We start from the raw sequence: 17,919 nt of genomic DNA on the forward strand, positions 1-17,919 counted from the left end.
TTCTGGGATTAGAGGATTATCCAGAAGATAAACACTGGCAAAAGTCATATCTCTGCTTTTAACCTGCAGGTTTTTTAGCCCTTGCCAAATGAGCAGAAGACAGAGCTTTTGCGTCCATGAAGGAGACCAAAGAGGACACCCAGGTGGAGCAGAGGACCCTGCCACCTATAGTCAATGGGACTCCAAGCATCGCTTGAGGTGCACAGGCACTGCACAGTGTAAGGGCATGAAGACACACCAAGCAGAACACGTAGGAACCACCAGTGAGGTCACTCTTTGAGACTGGACCACAGCTCTCCAAAGGTGCCCTCCAACCCCATTTGTACGGCTCTGCAAGTCAGCTAGAGGAATCAACATTTAGAGCGCGTGCCCTACAGCTCTTTTTCCACATTGGTGATAATTGATAAAGGACGATCTGCGTAAACAAATCGTAAAGCTTGTCTGTTTGCTGCTTCTCCTTTGGTATCTTTTTTCCCCCTCCAGCTGTAAATAATAATGGCTCCAGTTCGTGAATAAATATCTTTAACCAGACAATGTCTACTGAACTCAAGGAAGGGTTTGTACATACCCATTACGCAGCAATGAACAGCAAATATTCTTTAGGTACTTCACTGGTCTTTCTATAGAATACATGATTCATCATCATAGGCTCACATCATTTTTCATCTCCATAAGGGGGTAGCCTATGTTTACCAAGTGCAGATGCATAAATAAAGTGAGAACTAGTACTTGTCCTGGGCTAATGTCCAGGTTTTCACCTAATTTCAAAATTTCATGTGATGTATCTTTTTTACCTTTTAGAATTGTCTATTTATATATATTTAAAATGGTGACTTGTAAATAGATATTATGTCTACATTTAAAATACATGATTTGTATAAGTATACTATTTATATATTCATATACATAATTTGAAGTGTGCAGAGGAGACAGTTCTCAAGCCAGGCTTATTGAGATTCAAAGTACAGCAGGCCTTTTTTCTCATCCTATGATACACTATTCTGAGGCAAATTTGCTTCTCATAGCCAGGGGCATCATTTGCAGGTGACTGAACAATCAATTAAAATTGTTTAAGGATATTATCTGTAGGTTTTTCAATACAGCCAGTTTACTGCTACTTCCTCACATGGTTAGAGGTATTTTAGTCATTAGTAACAGAGTTTTCCTAAGGGTTTCTGGTACTGTCTTACAGATTTGCATCATCTTTTCCCTGAGCTGATGGAGGACTGAACATGCAGCTTTTGAGACACTGTGACATTGGTCAGTCTTAGCAGTATTATAAATCTGTCCTACTATAATATATATATATATATATCAAACTTCAATTAAAACTTAATTAAAATTCCCAAATTTAATGCAGATGACATAATCATAAAAAATTGCATCAATGGCTCCTACATAGTCTCAGACCTTGGACTCTTTGGACTTGGAATTCAATGGAAGACAAGTCAGCAGACCTGCACTGAATTCAGGATTAGTAGTGGATAAGTTTTAGGACAGTCCAGTTTGCCTGGAGCAGTTTCAAAAGCACACACTTTTTGGTCTCCATGTTGTTTATAGCCAGTTTGCTGTGATTGTTTGCAATTTCTCTTTTCAGTTACACAGTCTGATGGACACAAGCCTTGTATTTCACTTCCAAGCTGCTGTACAGTGTGAGCATGTTCACATAGGTCATGAACTCCATAGCTGTGATCATGATGGCTCTTTATTTCATTAGTGTTTGATAATTGTTTTTTCATAAGATAAATATTTTTAGTTGTCTGAACAAAGGCACTTAGGCATAACAGGGTTCAGCACTTCTGTGACTAAGCTGCCTTTTTTTTTTAGGTTAGCTATTCAGTCAGGGAAAAACAACAATTTTTCACTGGTGGTGAGTCAATCATACCACAAAATACATAGTTAATGTTTAGGATTTTTTCATAAACTGTTCATCAAACACTTGTGAATAATGAATGCATAAGCTAGGATTAGACATGATATGTAAATTTAGGGCTCAGTTCATCCAATAACTTATTTATCAAGAACAATTTGAGCAGTACTATCTAAAAGCATCAGTTTAGTTCTCCATTAATAGCCAGTTGAACTTTCTGACTTTGTGCATAAGCGTATGCAAAACACAGGCATGAACACACAGCCCTACCCCAACACTGCTGCTGAGCCTTGCACTCACCTCCTGCAGCCACAGAAAACAAAGGGCTCCCAGCCTCAAATTTCCACCCAAAAATTGTCCAGGAACAATCACATTACTGCTAGTGGAAGTGAAATGGCACATTTTCCATACCCCTTACAACTATGTTCAGTATGAATGTTGTTTTCTTGACTTAAGATACAATCTATCAGAGTGTACTTGCACCACCATATCCAGTATTGCTCCAGTGTAGCTAAGGTTCAGTTATCATTTTCATTATAAACATTTGCAGTGGGTTGGAATAATTTGTTGTAGAGCATATCAAGCTGTCTGCTCGGACGCGTTAAATTTTTCCTCCTTGCGATTGATTTAAATCCTATAAGACATTTTTGTAGAGCAGCCAAAAATAAAAATGTATAATTCTCAACTTTTTTTTTTAATAGTTACACTTCAGTAGAGAAACCAAAAAACTTATACATAAATTATTAATTGGCAATTCTCACAAAGGCAATGCAAAACAAACAGCAGCTTCCTGTTCAGCTGATTCCAGGAAACTGTCAAACTTCTGAATATTGTAATGCAGATGGTTTGCACCACTTTAATATTTTCAGTAAATAAAATATTGTCCTTGCATTTAAAAAAAAAAAAGAACAATTAAAACCACTTTATCTAGTTAAGTCATATATTGCACATGTGAAGCGATGAAGTGAATCACTGTTCACTCAGGCAGCAACACGTCGAAAACTATTTTGTTTGCAGTTCATAAGAAAAATTTGAAACTGAGAACATTTCTACAAATCAAACATGTTGTTTAAAATGTCAGTCTGCATCAAATGAAAGATTTTATCCGGGATTTGACAAGTTTAAGTAAGATTTGTATCTCTGTTGGGTCATATTTGAAACCAAAATTAATTTTGAACCAGAAAAGCAGATTACTTTGCTTTGTAAAATGTCAGAGTATTGCTTTTTTGCTACTGTGCTGCCAAAAAAAAAAAGAATAAAAATAAAGAAAAAAAAAAGAAAAACTAAAAAGGTTGCCAAAGTAGAGTCTTTTGTGAAAAGAGGCTGTAGTTCTGTTTTTACTATTTTTTAATTTAATTTAATTTTATTTTTTAAATGAAGAGGAGTGACTATTCAATGTGTTTCACCTGACTACAGGGTTATACCTGTAAGACTCAACAAAGTTATGGAGCCACCTCAGGTACCCAGCTCCAACAGTCACCTCTCCATGGTAGCTGACCTATGCTCAAAGCACAACCTGTAGCTCCAAGAAGCGAGAACTAATACACTGCGAGGTGTTATGGGCAACACTACCTCTGACTTTCTTTGGGGGAGGGAAGGAAGAATTAAAGTCACTTCAGAGTTAATGTTGCTATCATTAATTTTCTGTGTGTGCACTTTACTCATGCAGTCAATTTGTCATTGAAGGGCATAATTTACTCTTCTCTCCACAGATTTTTGAACAGCGAAGGAAAAGACTTCGGCTATTGCAAAGTGTGCAATACTGATGATAAGGCAGAAAAATCAGAGCTCTTGCGACCCTCCCATCACTTTGAGCCCTTTCTTCCAGCCAGGCTCTAAAGGAATTTTCCATCAAAGCCAGAAGAAAACTATATACAATTTCAAACCTTTATCTGACCTCTTGTTTCCAAAGGGTTATACCTTAAACCTCTGGGTCCTTCCAGCTTTCTTTTTTCCTGTTAGAACGCTTTCAGGTGTCCTCTGTACCCCCGTGCAGCTCGGAGCGGTGGCTTTCACGTCAGCCATCTCCTGCTCTGCTGGGAGCCCTTGCAGACGGGCGTCTTGCTGACCTTGCCTTCAAACACAAAAGACAAAAGAGAAGGGATGAAACTAGCTGAAGCAAGAGAAAGAGTTGTACAAGACAGCAGAGGAGAGAGTGAAAGACCGCAGCGACCAAGTATCGGTGAAAACTGCAAGTTACAGCAAAACACACTGCACAAAGAGCATTTTAACCCTATCTCTGCAGCACAAGCAAGGAGAGCTTTTCTCCTTGTCATAACTTAGGATAGATTTTTATACTCCAGTGAATTATAAATGTATTATATTATACTCTAATTATTATGAAGTGACGGCAAAACTGGGCTAGAATAAAGATGTTATTTCCATTAAGAGAAAAACAAACTCCCAAATCGATAGTCTGTTAAGAGAGGCTTTAGAAAGTTTGGTTCTCTAAATGTGGAGCATACTGACCTCGAAAGTAGTAGAATCAAGGAAAATTGCTTAAAGTATTGCCACAAAAAAAAAAAAGGTAATTTTTTTTATACCTACTCAGCCTTATAGCATGAACCACACTGATTCCAGATGACAACTTTCTGAGAGCATATTTAACATAGACACATTTCTGCAATATATCAGAAGACATAATAAATAAATAAATAAAATATATGAGTAAAAGTCTCTGTGAATTGTTATGGGCATATACCTGTCTTAGTATCTTCTAAAAGTAAATCCATCTCTAAGAGCACAGGCTTATGGACATGTTTAGAAATTGCATCTAAATCTGAACACTTGATAATGTTCAAATATGATCGAGTAATAATCGAGTTCATAATGATGAGCTCTCTGTAGTATTGACTGTCTTTTCCTTTTACCACCAGAGTTAAGTACCATTTTTTGGATCTGAATGCAGTTTGATTCTCTGCAAAGTTTATTTTCACAGTTATATTCCGCATTTGTCATTTTTAATATCAGTCCGTAGCTGATTATATCCCCATTAGGGAATATAATAAAAAGAGGATACACGGAGGTGAATTTTAGCTTTCGATTTATTTATATGTTTTATTTTTATTATTATTAGTTTTTCTCTGAAATTCACATTGAGAGAAGACTTTTGAAGGTGAATCTAGTTTTCCAGACATAGCAGTTTTGAGTGGAGTTACCTTGAGTTCTGCGTTTTTCCCCCCATCCTTTAAGCCATCACGCTCATATTGTGGTTTCCAGAGTCACTCTGGCTTATTTTTACCTCGTATGACTTGAATTGGAGATGCTGCATAGCACAGTCTCTGCTGAATGCTGCCAGAGGAGCCAACACTGGGATCATGAGGAGCCCCAAGAAGGGTGAAAAGGGCTTTGTCTCCCTCAGCACAGCAGAGCTGTGTGCAGAAGCACCCTTGGTTAAGGGTGGAAATTCATCTGGAATAGCTCATGGGCTACATGCATGTGTACAGATATGTGCACACACATGCAAGCATATATCTGTTTTCTGCCATCTTGTCTTAAGCATGCAACTCTTTCTTGTTATTTATTGAACACACAGGTTGGCTAGTCACCCAAAACCCTTTTAAATCAACAGGAGAATATTTGCATTTAAAATTGAATGTTGTCCTTTCAGAGCTTTTACTGAAAATTAAGAGACACCATTCATAGAAGGAAAAAAAAAAAAAAAAAAGAGCTTCAGAACAATTAAATAAATTTACTGAAAACAAAGGTGAACAAAGTTGTCCAACATGTAAGCATTCAGATGAAGTTTTCTAACCTCCTTGAATGCTGACCTTCAAAATTACATGTAACCATCTGCTCCTGAAATCTATATATTTCTCGAGATGAGGGAATGGGAGTTCAGAGCATGAATTTCCTAGGGGCTAGATTCTTGGGGGAAGCATAACTAGGGAAGCATGACCAATAATTTCCCAGCCTGAAAATCTCTGGAGTTATCGGCAAAGATAGTGAGGAGAGGCTTTATGGTGTGGAGGGCATAGCTGATTAGAAAACTCACTTTAAATGGATGCTAAAACAGGGAGAGAAGGATCTTGGCTGGCACTCAAAATTTAAATAGAGCATAAAAAGCTGTTACTTTATTATTTCACGAGAAACTAAAAGAAAGTAATCAAGAATACTTGTGTACAACTTATTGTAGTAAAGAAAAATAGAGGGACTGCAATTCAGATTTTGGAATCCAGCAGTTTTATGAACTAAAGCAGTAATAAATCCAAAAATAACAAAATGAAACAGAATTTAGGAAGCTATTTTAAAACAATTTGAATTACAGTGTATTAGTGAGCGTTGGAAAAAAAAATCTATGTAGTTTTACATTGCTGCAGTTCTTGCTTGGGTATAAAAAATAATAAAATAATAGTAAAATAATAAAAAACGGGATAAAACAAGAAAGTATAACTCCTGGAAATCACAATTACTGCATTTTGTAATGGCAGCTTATATTTACAGTATCCATTGCGCAAAGATGAAATTGTTGCAGGTCTGTAACTACTCTATCTTTTGAACCTGTTTTTTGAACTATACACACATTTCCTGGAGGCTTATACCCAATCCCTGGTAAACGTATCACACACAGATGGCCCTGATGTTTTATCAAGACACAGTTTTGTTCCTTTTCTCTAAGTACAACGGTATATTTTGCTATTCCCTGCCTCTGTTGTGCCGCAGGATGTTATGTTCCAAGGGGAAACGTCTTATACTGGATCACCTTTGTTATTATATATTATTTATGCAGAAGTGCAGACAGGCATAAAGAGTGTTTAAATAAAAGGTCCCTCGCAGAGGAATGTACAAGCCTGAGTCCCAAGACTCCTGGCTGTGCTTACCTCCAACACCACAAACGGCGTGGAAAGGCAGTCTACACTGAAATCAGTGAAAAAAATTATTAAGCTTGCCTTACAGGTTTTCTCTTTCTACCACATCGTGTGCTAAGGAACAAAGGAATATCCCAGCTGTTACTCAGCTGAACTCTCACACTGCCTTTAGGTAAATGCTGTGTGCGCATCTGACCTCTCTCCACAGAGGTGGATTGGAACAGGAGGAGTTAACTAACTTGCCTAACTTTATGACAACAGCATGTCAAAAGCAAGGAGTGTATCCCAAGTGCATTGTTTTGCTCTCATGTTTTAATCAGAAAGCTCTCAATCAAGATAAATATGCGGGTGGATAGGCAGGTCTTGCACCTCTGGCGGTATTTCAGTCTGTGCAGGGAAGGTGTAAGACTTCAAACAAAATTCTCCTCTGATGTTGGTGGTAGCAGTGCACACCTCATTTGACATGTGTAATTAGTATCTCAAGGTGCAAGGTAGAAAAGAATATTAGCTACAGCCTTTATAAGAGAGAACAAAAGACCTAGAAATATGCTTATATTTAGCCTTGATGTACTTTCATTTTTTTAAAGCAAACAGAAGTAAATCACTATGAATAGATTTGAAAAAAAAAAAAAAAGTGGTAGACCAACCAGAGCTAGCAAATCTTAACCAAAGGAGCAAAAAGGATAGACATTTTTCTTGTACTTCGATTTCTTATCTTTCATTCCTTACTCCTTATTAACCTCTTCATCTCCTGCTTGACCCGTGTTTGCGCTATGCGGCTGTCCATGCACAAGGCTTGGCTTTTCAGCCTGTGACTGGGTCTATCACCTGCTCCTCCCTCTTGCACTGGAGGGCCTTCTTCTTGGAAGGCAGCCCTGCTCCTTCCGAAGGTGACTCAGCTGGAAGGCACATGGCTGAGGGTGTATCCCACAACCTTGTTTTCCAAAAGCTTCCACAAGCTTTCAACATAAAAAGGACCTGTCCTGTCTTACATGTGGGGTGGAGAGGTGCTTTTCCCAAAAATGCCAGTGAAAGGGGCAAGCAGAGTTGTCTAGATTCCTTCTCCTCTTCTTGTTTTCATACAGTATCACTAGTTTTGCTACAATCAGAAGAGGACAACAAATAGTAAGCTCACACAAACAGAAAGTGAACCCTACAAAACCCATCAAGAAGCCAACAGTTGTGAGATTGATTTGTCTCACGTTGCTCAGCCAGACAAAATGGCTTGGAGCCATTCAAGGGCCAGCAGGATCATAAGTCTGTATTTTGTTTCAGCAGTCTTTGTTTCATTCCTAGAAAGACATTTGTTGTGTTTTAAGATTTAGAAATAAACTTTTACAAACTTTATACTTCAGAAATAAACCTTTACAAATTTAATACTTAACAAACTATGCGAGACTTCCACTACTAGTTATCTTCTTTCTGGAAAAACAACTTTCCTGTATTAATGGTGTTTGATTCTGTACTTTTAAGTTGCAAGTGCAAATGGGAAAAAAAATAAATAAAGTGATGAAATAAGGACAAAGAAAATTTAGGCTGAAAACCAGCAGAAACTTCTCTCTCTTAACAGACGGCTATAATAAAATTTGAAATAACAGATTGGTCAAAACACTGGAAATAAGCTATAGAGAACAACTTTTGCACTGACAGGAGATGAACTTGAAACTGAATAGCTTTCATCCATGTCTAACTTCTGATCATACCAATAGAACAAGGAGAGGGTGTGGATATCAAAGAAAATTGCTTTGGGGAATTTATTCTCACTATTAGTTCTTCATCCCCAAGGATGTTGTTATGAAATGAAAAACACCTCCTACAGCTGCCATAATGATAAAATGAAAAAGAAATACTTATTTGGAAGAAAATGTATGTCAGATGTTTATACAACGGGAGTAGACAATAACGAAAGAAAGCCAGATTTGAGTAGATAGAAATGGCTCTTGTGCAACTGGGGACCAGCAGGAACCTATAACAAGCCATATATCTTTGTTTAAGGATTAATTGCCACCTTTCAGCAATGCAGGGCTTCCATCAGTAGGAAGCTTGAAAAGAGAGACTCCTGAAAGGGAGTATTATCCTTGTGATGTCCCAGCTGTTTCAGAAAGGTAATTGAGCCTTCTTGAAAGAAAAGGAGCTTCTGCAAGTGGCACTGCACTGCCAGTAACAGTCTTTCATGCATCAGTAGTTCATTTCCGTTGAAGTATCATGCCATTAGCATATAGGGATATTTATTATACACAGAATATCAAAACAAGGCGACAAAGCTCTTAGAAAGAGCTTACCTTGGAAAAAAGGAGCTCAGTTTGTCTGGAGGGGAAAAGGAGTGTTGGCTTCTGTGTTAAAGTGCATACTAAAACATAAGGGAGTTTGGAGAAAGGCAGAAAATCACTGAGAAGATGCTTCTGAACATCCTTTGGGTATTCTACAGTTTTTCCTACCTTAGGGCTAGATTGTGCCACCCGGGGCCAAGCCTTTATAGGGCATGATACAAATTGTCCCAGATTTCCAGCGTGTGACCATACAATAAACTGGCTGACAACACTGGAGCCTTTACAACGACAGTCTGGTCCCCTTGCAAAGCTACGGCAGTGACATTACTGTCAGCATATTTTTCCATATCCACATCCCTATTGTGCAAGGGGAGCAGACCCTGAAAAGCTGCAGGACAGCAGGAATGCACTCCATGTAAAAAGGAAAAACAAACAAACAAAAAAAATCTTTCTCGTTCTCATAACCTCTCATGTTTTTAAGGAACAGACCTCCCATGGAGGTGGTGCAGAAGACAAGAAAGCAGCAAACGCTTCAAACATAGCTAATTTACCTAAGCCAAAGACAGAAAACTTGAAGTTAAATAAGGTACTGAAAAGGAAATGTATATTTAGCATTTCACAGTTTGGTGCTTTCATTTAGAAGAACACCCCTTTCAGAAATATCTCTAAGATTTCTCTGGCTAAGAAGGGAAGTCACTCAGGCTCCCAGCGATTTTTACAGCAGTAAAACTGCAGTCTCTCTCCTGCCACGTTTATGACTAGAACCATCTCCTTTTCACCTCCTTTTTGCTCCTTTCTGCTCCTCCAGTGACCTCAGCTCTGTACTCACTTAAGATGGAAGCAAAGGCATGACTGTACAGGTCTGAGCTCCACCAACTCCTTCTCCTTCCTGCTGCTGCCTCCAGTATTCTTTCTTGCTTCTTGGATCTCCAGTCTGAGAGTATTTTTGGATGAAATCTAAGTGTCAACTGTGTCAGCTTCCTAGACCTTGAAAATGCTGTATGTATTGGGTTGAGATTAATCTCTCTCGCTTGACTCCCCAGGGAAGGCAATTTAAACCTCACATCACAACAGATGTGTATTAGATTCGTCACTAGCCATGCCAGCTTCCTGTATAAGTACCTTAATTCACTTTCCATATGCATTCCTCCCTGCTGAAATGAAAGACAAGATAAAAGGCATAGAGATGACGTGGTTTTGTGACCCCGGCTCCTGTCAAGAGCTAAGAACTGGACCACGACCATAAACGCATTTAACATAAGCAACTGAACAGCAGCCATATTATAATGATTTACACAGCTGCTAAGAGCCTTGGCCTTCAGATGGTATATTGAATTTAATATTCCCTTATGCAGATATGTAATCAATTTTTAAGCTCAGAAATTTAGTATCTCCCCACACTGGAGTAAATTTCCTGTGTTGCGAAGACTGCAAGGATGAAATTTGCAGCCCTTATTGCAGGCACTCAGCTGCCATTCTGTGGCCCACTTTATTGAGTTTTACTTATACCCAGATTGAACCAAAGGCTAAAACCTAATGACTTTTAGTATCCTGCTGACTGTGAGGCGGAATTTTTCCTTAGCCTAATCTTAAATCATGGAATGGCTTTGATTGGAAAGGACCTTAAAGATCACCTAGTTCCAACCCCCCTGCCATGGGCGGGGATGCCACCCGCCAGATCAGCTTGCCCAGGGCCTTGTCCTACCTGTTCTTGAACACCTCCAGGGATGGGGCATCCACAGCTTCTCTGGGCCACATGTTCCAGTGCCTCACCACCTTTACAGTGAAAAATGTAATCCTTATATCCAATCTAAACTTGCCCTCTTTTGGCTCAAAGCCATTACTCCTTGTCTTATCACTACAAATGGAAATACCATAATTATCAGTTGACATATATTTATAAAAATAGTAAAATATTAACAGTGCATTACATTTTTATAGTAATTTAAAATCATGCTGTTGTAAGTGAATAAGTAATCAGTTTGTCACTCCACAAAAAGCCAATGTGCACTAATATTGCTCATGTCCCTGAAGAGAAACAGCTATTAAATTCTTCAGTTTTTCTATGCAAAAAACTATTCTGGAAACATGCATGAATGTTCCTAAATCCAGATCCTGTGATTCTTCTAAGCACTGCACATCATTTTGAGAAACATTTCTCTATCACCCTCCCATTTTTAGTTACAGGTGTCTTCGGAATAGTGATTTGGAGTGAATGAGTTATACATGCACTATGGAAAAAAGAGTTTTTCAGAAATATGTTGTGGAAAACTGAAGATATAAAACACTAAAGCTATGAGATATTGCACTGCATCTTTAGAATATGGAGCAACAAAGCAGTAATTTAGAATTAAATACCACATTTAGCATGCAGTGTATTCAGAGTAACAACTCAATAATATAATGCAATAATAACTCAATAATGTAATATCCAATACATTTCTCAGTAATGAATGTTAATGATTAGCCTGTTTATTAATGGCTGAAAATGAAACCACTATAAACTTTGGCTGTGGTAGTCAGCAATGATGCATTACTCATATTATTTCCCACAAAGAAAGTTAATTGTTATTGTGCATTGTACCTGAAGTCCTCAGTGGTATATTTTTGTCCTCAGTATTTTGTATGAGTAGAAATTTCTGGAAAAAAAAATAAAAATGCTTTATTCTGAATTCATATACAGCACTGCTTTGTTTTAGAGAAAGTTATTTCCAATACTGCTCACCACCCACATGGGAACCAACTATTCAAAACAGCTCCCTGGCTGCTTTCAGCCTGCTTCTGCTCCCTCTGAAACCCTCCCGGTATCCAGATTTAGGATGAAATTTGCAAAAGTTTTTTTTTAGAAATCATTTTATTAAAGTGCTAAAATTCCAGTTTATCCTCATCACCAGAACACCCAACAGCCAAACAGAGATTTTAGCAATGACTAACATCTGCTCAGTGCTGTTATTTCGGCCTTTTATCTTTTTAATTGGGAAATCACTTTATGTATCACATAGAGTTTTTCTGCAGCTGACTATGTACCTGCTGTATGTGGTAATCTTTGTGAAATTTGGGGTAAAATCTGTATATTGGTCTACAAGGAGCACCTGTTAAGCTTTTCAGTCATTTTCCAGCCCTGTTTCTCAATGTGAACCTTTTCATATCTATATGGTCTATACCATGCTGCATTGCCTGCAGGTCTTCCTGCCCCCCTCCCCTTACTACTCGTGAACACATTGACTTGTTTCAACCTAACTGATTGCTAAAGAGTAGAGGTAAAGTCTAAAAACGATCCTAGTGAGGTCAAGGCTGAAATTGTAAGAAAATGTTTACAAGAATAAGTCCGTAGGACTTCATACATGCTCATGTTCATTTAGCATTTGGGAACCCCAGTATAGCTTTCCGTTTGAACCATCCAGGACGATCACCAACCTCCTGGTGGGGGGATGTGGCATGACAAGGGATGGTATAGCACCCACTGCTCTTCCCCAGTCACTGTGAAATGTCCAAACCTGGGTGCTTTTGCAGCTTTGGAGTGTTTTCTTATTTAGGCAAATGGGGTTTGTGATTGTAGTGAGCCATTGCATCAGAAGAAGACTGAAACCTTTCCTCCCATTCCTTGTCTGCACCTAGTCAAACACTGGCATAGCTAACATCATATTATAGTTTGTGTATATTTTGGAATGGAGAGGATCTAAATGCTCATTTCTTGAATTATCCCTGCTTCGTTTTCTACAAATCAGTCCAAGCTTTTCATTTGAGATATGAGAAAATCAGGTAAAGAGCTACAATGCCACATTTCTTCAAGCTCCTGAGAGTAAAAACTTTTTCCTATTACATCTTTCTTCATATTTTGTGTAACAATAAACTTATTTCTTAGGCAGAAGCTGAAGGGGAAACTGAAAGTAGCACATTTGGTCTTTAGACTAATACATAAAAAAAAAAAAAAAAAAACACATAAGCTAGAGCTAACAAGGAAATTACCTGTCCTATCAAAAGTACAAATTTTCTACAATGGGAGATTCTATTTACAGAGTGCTGGAAATGTAGTAAATCCAAAACTGAATTTAATGTCAATGAAAGCTGCTGTGATGAGCACTTTTTTCACAACTGTTTCTTCTTGAAAGTCATATGAAGTACATAAATAAATACAAGGATATAAGGAAAAATAACATAAAAAATAAAACTTTCCAATAGTCTACATTACTTTGCTTGATCCAAAATGAAATGTGAAGATCTGATTGTAAAAGGCAAAAACAATTACTTCAATGACTAGAAATGAAACCCTTTAGGGTAAGGAATCACTTACCTACAATACAACTTCCACTGGTTTGCCATGGGAACATGAACACCATGGGCACATACCATGGGTGTAGCACCTTTGTTTATTCTGCCAGTAGAACGTTGGCAGTATTCTGCCATTGCTTCCTAGTCAGCCAGAAGTACAACAGCCCCCTCCCCCTGGGAATGGGTTATTACACTGCTTCATTGCTAGAAGCACCCATACTGCAATACCACATTTTCTGAAAGTTTCTGTAATAGAAATCCTTATTCCTGTGAGCGTGTTCATTTTTTTTCCTTTTACGTCCTTACGTTTAAATAAAGCTCTCGGATGATTCCATTGCAATAGCCTTACACTTCACACTTAATCCCTTGTCTTCCTTCTGACTGCTGCACAGGAGAAAGTACTTGGAATTCAATCTTTAAATTTTTATTTCCACAAACTCCTTTTTTTGCTGAGCATGTCAGTCCATCGCTTCCAATTCACTGTGCTATTTCTGCAGTTGGCAATATTCATGTTTTTCAATAAGGGTATGGTCTCTGTACAAATAACTAAACACAACTCCAATGATAATGATGTTTTCCTCTTGCCATTTCTCACATAGGGTGAAGGTGAGCATGTAAACCAGGTGTTTTTGGCAAAAACAAATTCCTAAACTCGTGACCTAGCAAAAGCTACTTCAGTGTATCTTAGCTTAGCTGGAGGAAGATCCTGTGTGATTTATAATAGCAGATACAGAGCAACAAACAAAACATTATATAAAAATATGCTATCATTAATTTAATGTTGTTATTTACAAATACCTATGCAATGCTCATAACTGTTTCTCCATCTACTCAAAACAATACCTCTAATTACTTTAACTGCTCCACAATTTTATTTTTTTAATTCAGGCATGAATTTCAATCAGGTTTTGTGATTCAGGTAGGTGGGAGGAAAACAGATAAACAGCCATTTTTCATGTGTTATTTATGCAAATATGCTACTCTAACCAATAGACACAGTGTTTACAGACAATGCCTTACTATTCCAAGTAAGAATGCTAGGAAATGCTCATTTAACTCTATCTCATCTGCAGGTCAGATCTGCATCAGTTTTTAAAACAGCTTACTTAGCTCAATGAAACAAATTAAATGTACTATTTCTGCACTGGTCTTATCCATGGCAAAATATAATAGCCTTTTACATCGGAGTATATAGAGAACACGTATAAGTGCAAGGAAAAACATTGCCTTTTAAAGGACTATATTAATCTCTTTCTCTGTGCCCATGGATCAAAAAAGAAAGGATTAAAATACTCTCAATGCTCCCTTTCACACTGAAAAAAGTATGGAAACATCATCACAAATGACAGAGAACCCAGCACAGGCCCTCGAGGTACTGCTTTGTGGTTGGCCAATGATTTTCTCCTCACTACTTTTCAGCACGGTGCTGTCTCTTGAAAGGCCACTTGTAGGATTTGATTACATTCTTTTGGACATTTTAAAGAATGGGAAACATTTTTCAGTAATAATAGAAAATGAAATTGCTGTTCTGAAGAGTTTATAATCTCAGGACTTAATTGTGTGATGGTAAATGCACATAAATAAATTACACACTTGTATTTTAAATCCCTTGAAGTCATCAGACAAGAAATGAGTTTGTAGGTTACAAGTTTTGAGAAAATGTGGCAGACACATACACCTAAACAGCGACATTACTGCTGGTGGCAGCCATCCAATATGTTCAGGAAATTTGCAGGAACTAAAGCAGCTGTTGGCCTTGAAGCAGGAGCTTTTTCTGACTGTCATCATTTACCTTGAAAATGACTGTTTTGGAAACCTTTTCAGTGAAAACGGCACAAAAAATGTGTAAGCAAAAAATCAAGATGATCATGAAAGAAATATGTAGCAATAATAACGCATGCGATTTAAAACCAATAATAAGTATCATTTTTACTGTCTAGGAAAAAACACTCTACCCCTAGCAGTAGATGTAAACCAATTACTAAAGAAACTAAGATTAAAGATGTTTCTCAAGAACAAGAAAAAGTCTCATGTGATAAGCAGCTCTTACTTAATTAAAATTCTTCTTCTGAGTCTTCTGTAATAGAGGAAATGCAAACATTTTTTGTTGATATTGCCAGGGGACAATCAAGGACATCGTTTAGTTCCCCCTTCATCCCCATTACAGAAATTGTACCGGTACCCCCGGGTAACATTTGTCTATCCTGATCTCTTCTGCCAATTGAAGGGGCTTCTGCAACCTGCCTAAGAAGATTAAAAAAACCCTTATCTAATTCAAATGATGTGTTCTTATACTCAGAAAGGTCCAATTCCTGCCTGAAACATCAAAACCACCAAGGAGGAATGGCCTCAAAGGGCAAACAGGGTTACACAAACAAGGATGCAAACTCCTTTAACAATTTTAGAAAATAATCAGAGGGACAGCTATAAAAGGGGTGCCTTGCTGGAGACAGAGAAATAAATTAATAATATAATTAATAAATTAATAATATTAATTATTATTAATAATAAATCACTAATAATATTGCCCATCTTTTCCATATGTTTCTAATTTGTGCCTCCAAACTTAACTATATTCAAGGTACTGTTTTTCTATCAGGGCTTCAGGACAGCTCTGCCCACAGAAGGCAAAAAAACATACCTTAACCCTTACCTTTGAGAAAGGCAAGATATAGGGCTACACATCCAGGGGGGCTATTTCCCTTACTTCCTAGACTGAATGCCTCCTTTACTTCCAGAGGATATGTAAGACTGCACAGGTTAGCAAATATTTCAGAATACCCGTCCCTTCCTCTCTGTTTCCAGATTTTATACAAATGAGGCATGGCAGTTTCCCAATAACTAACACAACAGACTCAGAGGCTTTATGTTCTATTTTCTACCTTTCAAAAAAGATGAACTGCTGCCTTCCTTTTATGACCCCTGTGAAAGGGATGATTAACTGAATCAAAACATGTTTCATCAGGTGAGTCTTGGCAGCTGTAACAACGAGGGTTATTTAGGAGCATCTGAAAGTAACCTCATGGAACAATAAAACTCAGTATTTTGTCAGGTGTGTTACTTTACTATAGACAGCATGAATGACTGACACATGAAGGGGTCAAAACACTTACTGCATATTTGTCTTCACCCTTTAGGTTTTTCTGTCTCAGACTGGTGACATTCCAGATCGAAATGACAACCCCTTATAGTCTCTTCTTTTCTGTCTTACATGTTTCGAAAATTACAGAAATACAATGGGTAATCCACATTTTTAAATAACCATTTTAAACAAAGGGTATATAACATAAAAATACATATAATGGCTTTATGCTTTCCTCTGGTTATACTGTGTTGTATGCAAATCTATTTATAGCAATTTTCAAGAGTTTATAAAGCCAGAGTGCACTGTACAAAAGAAAAAAAAATTGCATTCAAGGCATCAGTTTTCATCATTACTGCGTGCTGTTGAAAGCCCAAACAAATTTGTTTTACGAGTTCAGAAGCGTGGCATTCTACTAAATATAACTTTGTGAGTTGATTTATCTACAAAAAAAATGGGGAGGAGATACTAGAATAAAATTTATTCTACAGTTTTACATTCCTCCTGAAACATAGGATGCCTTTGAATGGAGCACAAAGTGATTCAATTAAATAAATCAGATGAATGCCTTTTGAAATATATCTCACGGGGAAAGAGTATCAGTTCTTTATGACATTGCATTCATGTAAATCTGAATGTTAGGATGGTCAAGGGGCCTTTTATTATCATTAATTGTTTCATTGTTTGTACTAAATTTTCACTTTGAAAGCCTCAAATGTGATAAGATCTAATGAAGATCTACATTTACTAAAACAATTCAGTATGAACTCATTAATTCAGTATCTGTATTCATAGCTCTATACATTAATTCATATTCTAAAGGGATCTGTCAGAATACAGAACAATACTGTGAATATTTTGATGTATATTAAAACACTGACAAAGTTATTTAATTTCGTTGGTAAAAGATGGGTCAACATGAGGCAAAGGTAAATATAACCAGTGGTAGAAGTTTTGGTGTGTAGCTGCTCCCTTCCCATTGTTCTAAAACCAGTTGATTCTGCAACAACAATAAAAAGTAACTAATACTAGCTGTCCAAGTAGCATTCAGGTGTTTATAATAAATGCCCCCTTAGGAACAGTGCCAGGAAATGTGTGAAACCAGACAGTTTTCTCCAAAACTAAGGAATATCCACTCAACCCAGTCAAAATTAATAAGTGACATGATCAAGACCTCTGGCTGAAAAAGGTTATACAAAATGTATTAAATGTGGTTAATTCTGATATTGACAGATTAACTGTTTGGTTAAAGAATTCTTCTACACTACATTTATAAAGTACAAACTAGGATTTTCTGTATTTGCTTCAATGAATCTCTACGGGTGTTCCAGGATGAATCTTTAAGACCTTGGGAAGAGTCTCAAAACAGCAGCTGAATATATTGGAAGACCTCAAGTTGCAGTATATCCATAATTTTTTTTTTTTTTACATGTATTTTAAACCTGTTTTCTTTAAAAGGCTGATCTCAAATAGCCACGTTCATCCCAACCATTTCAAGAAATGGCTTTTAAAAAGCCAATCTTTAAGCACAGTATGAGAAATTATAGTTCTGAAATAATAGGACGTAATCAGGAAAATACCAAGACATGAGTCATGACTCTTACTGATTGTTAAGTC

This window comes from Anser cygnoides, chromosome 9, assembly GCF_040182565.1.
Source record: "Anser cygnoides isolate HZ-2024a breed goose chromosome 9, Taihu_goose_T2T_genome, whole genome shotgun sequence".
NCBI lineage: Eukaryota > Metazoa > Chordata > Aves > Anseriformes > Anatidae > Anser > Anser cygnoides.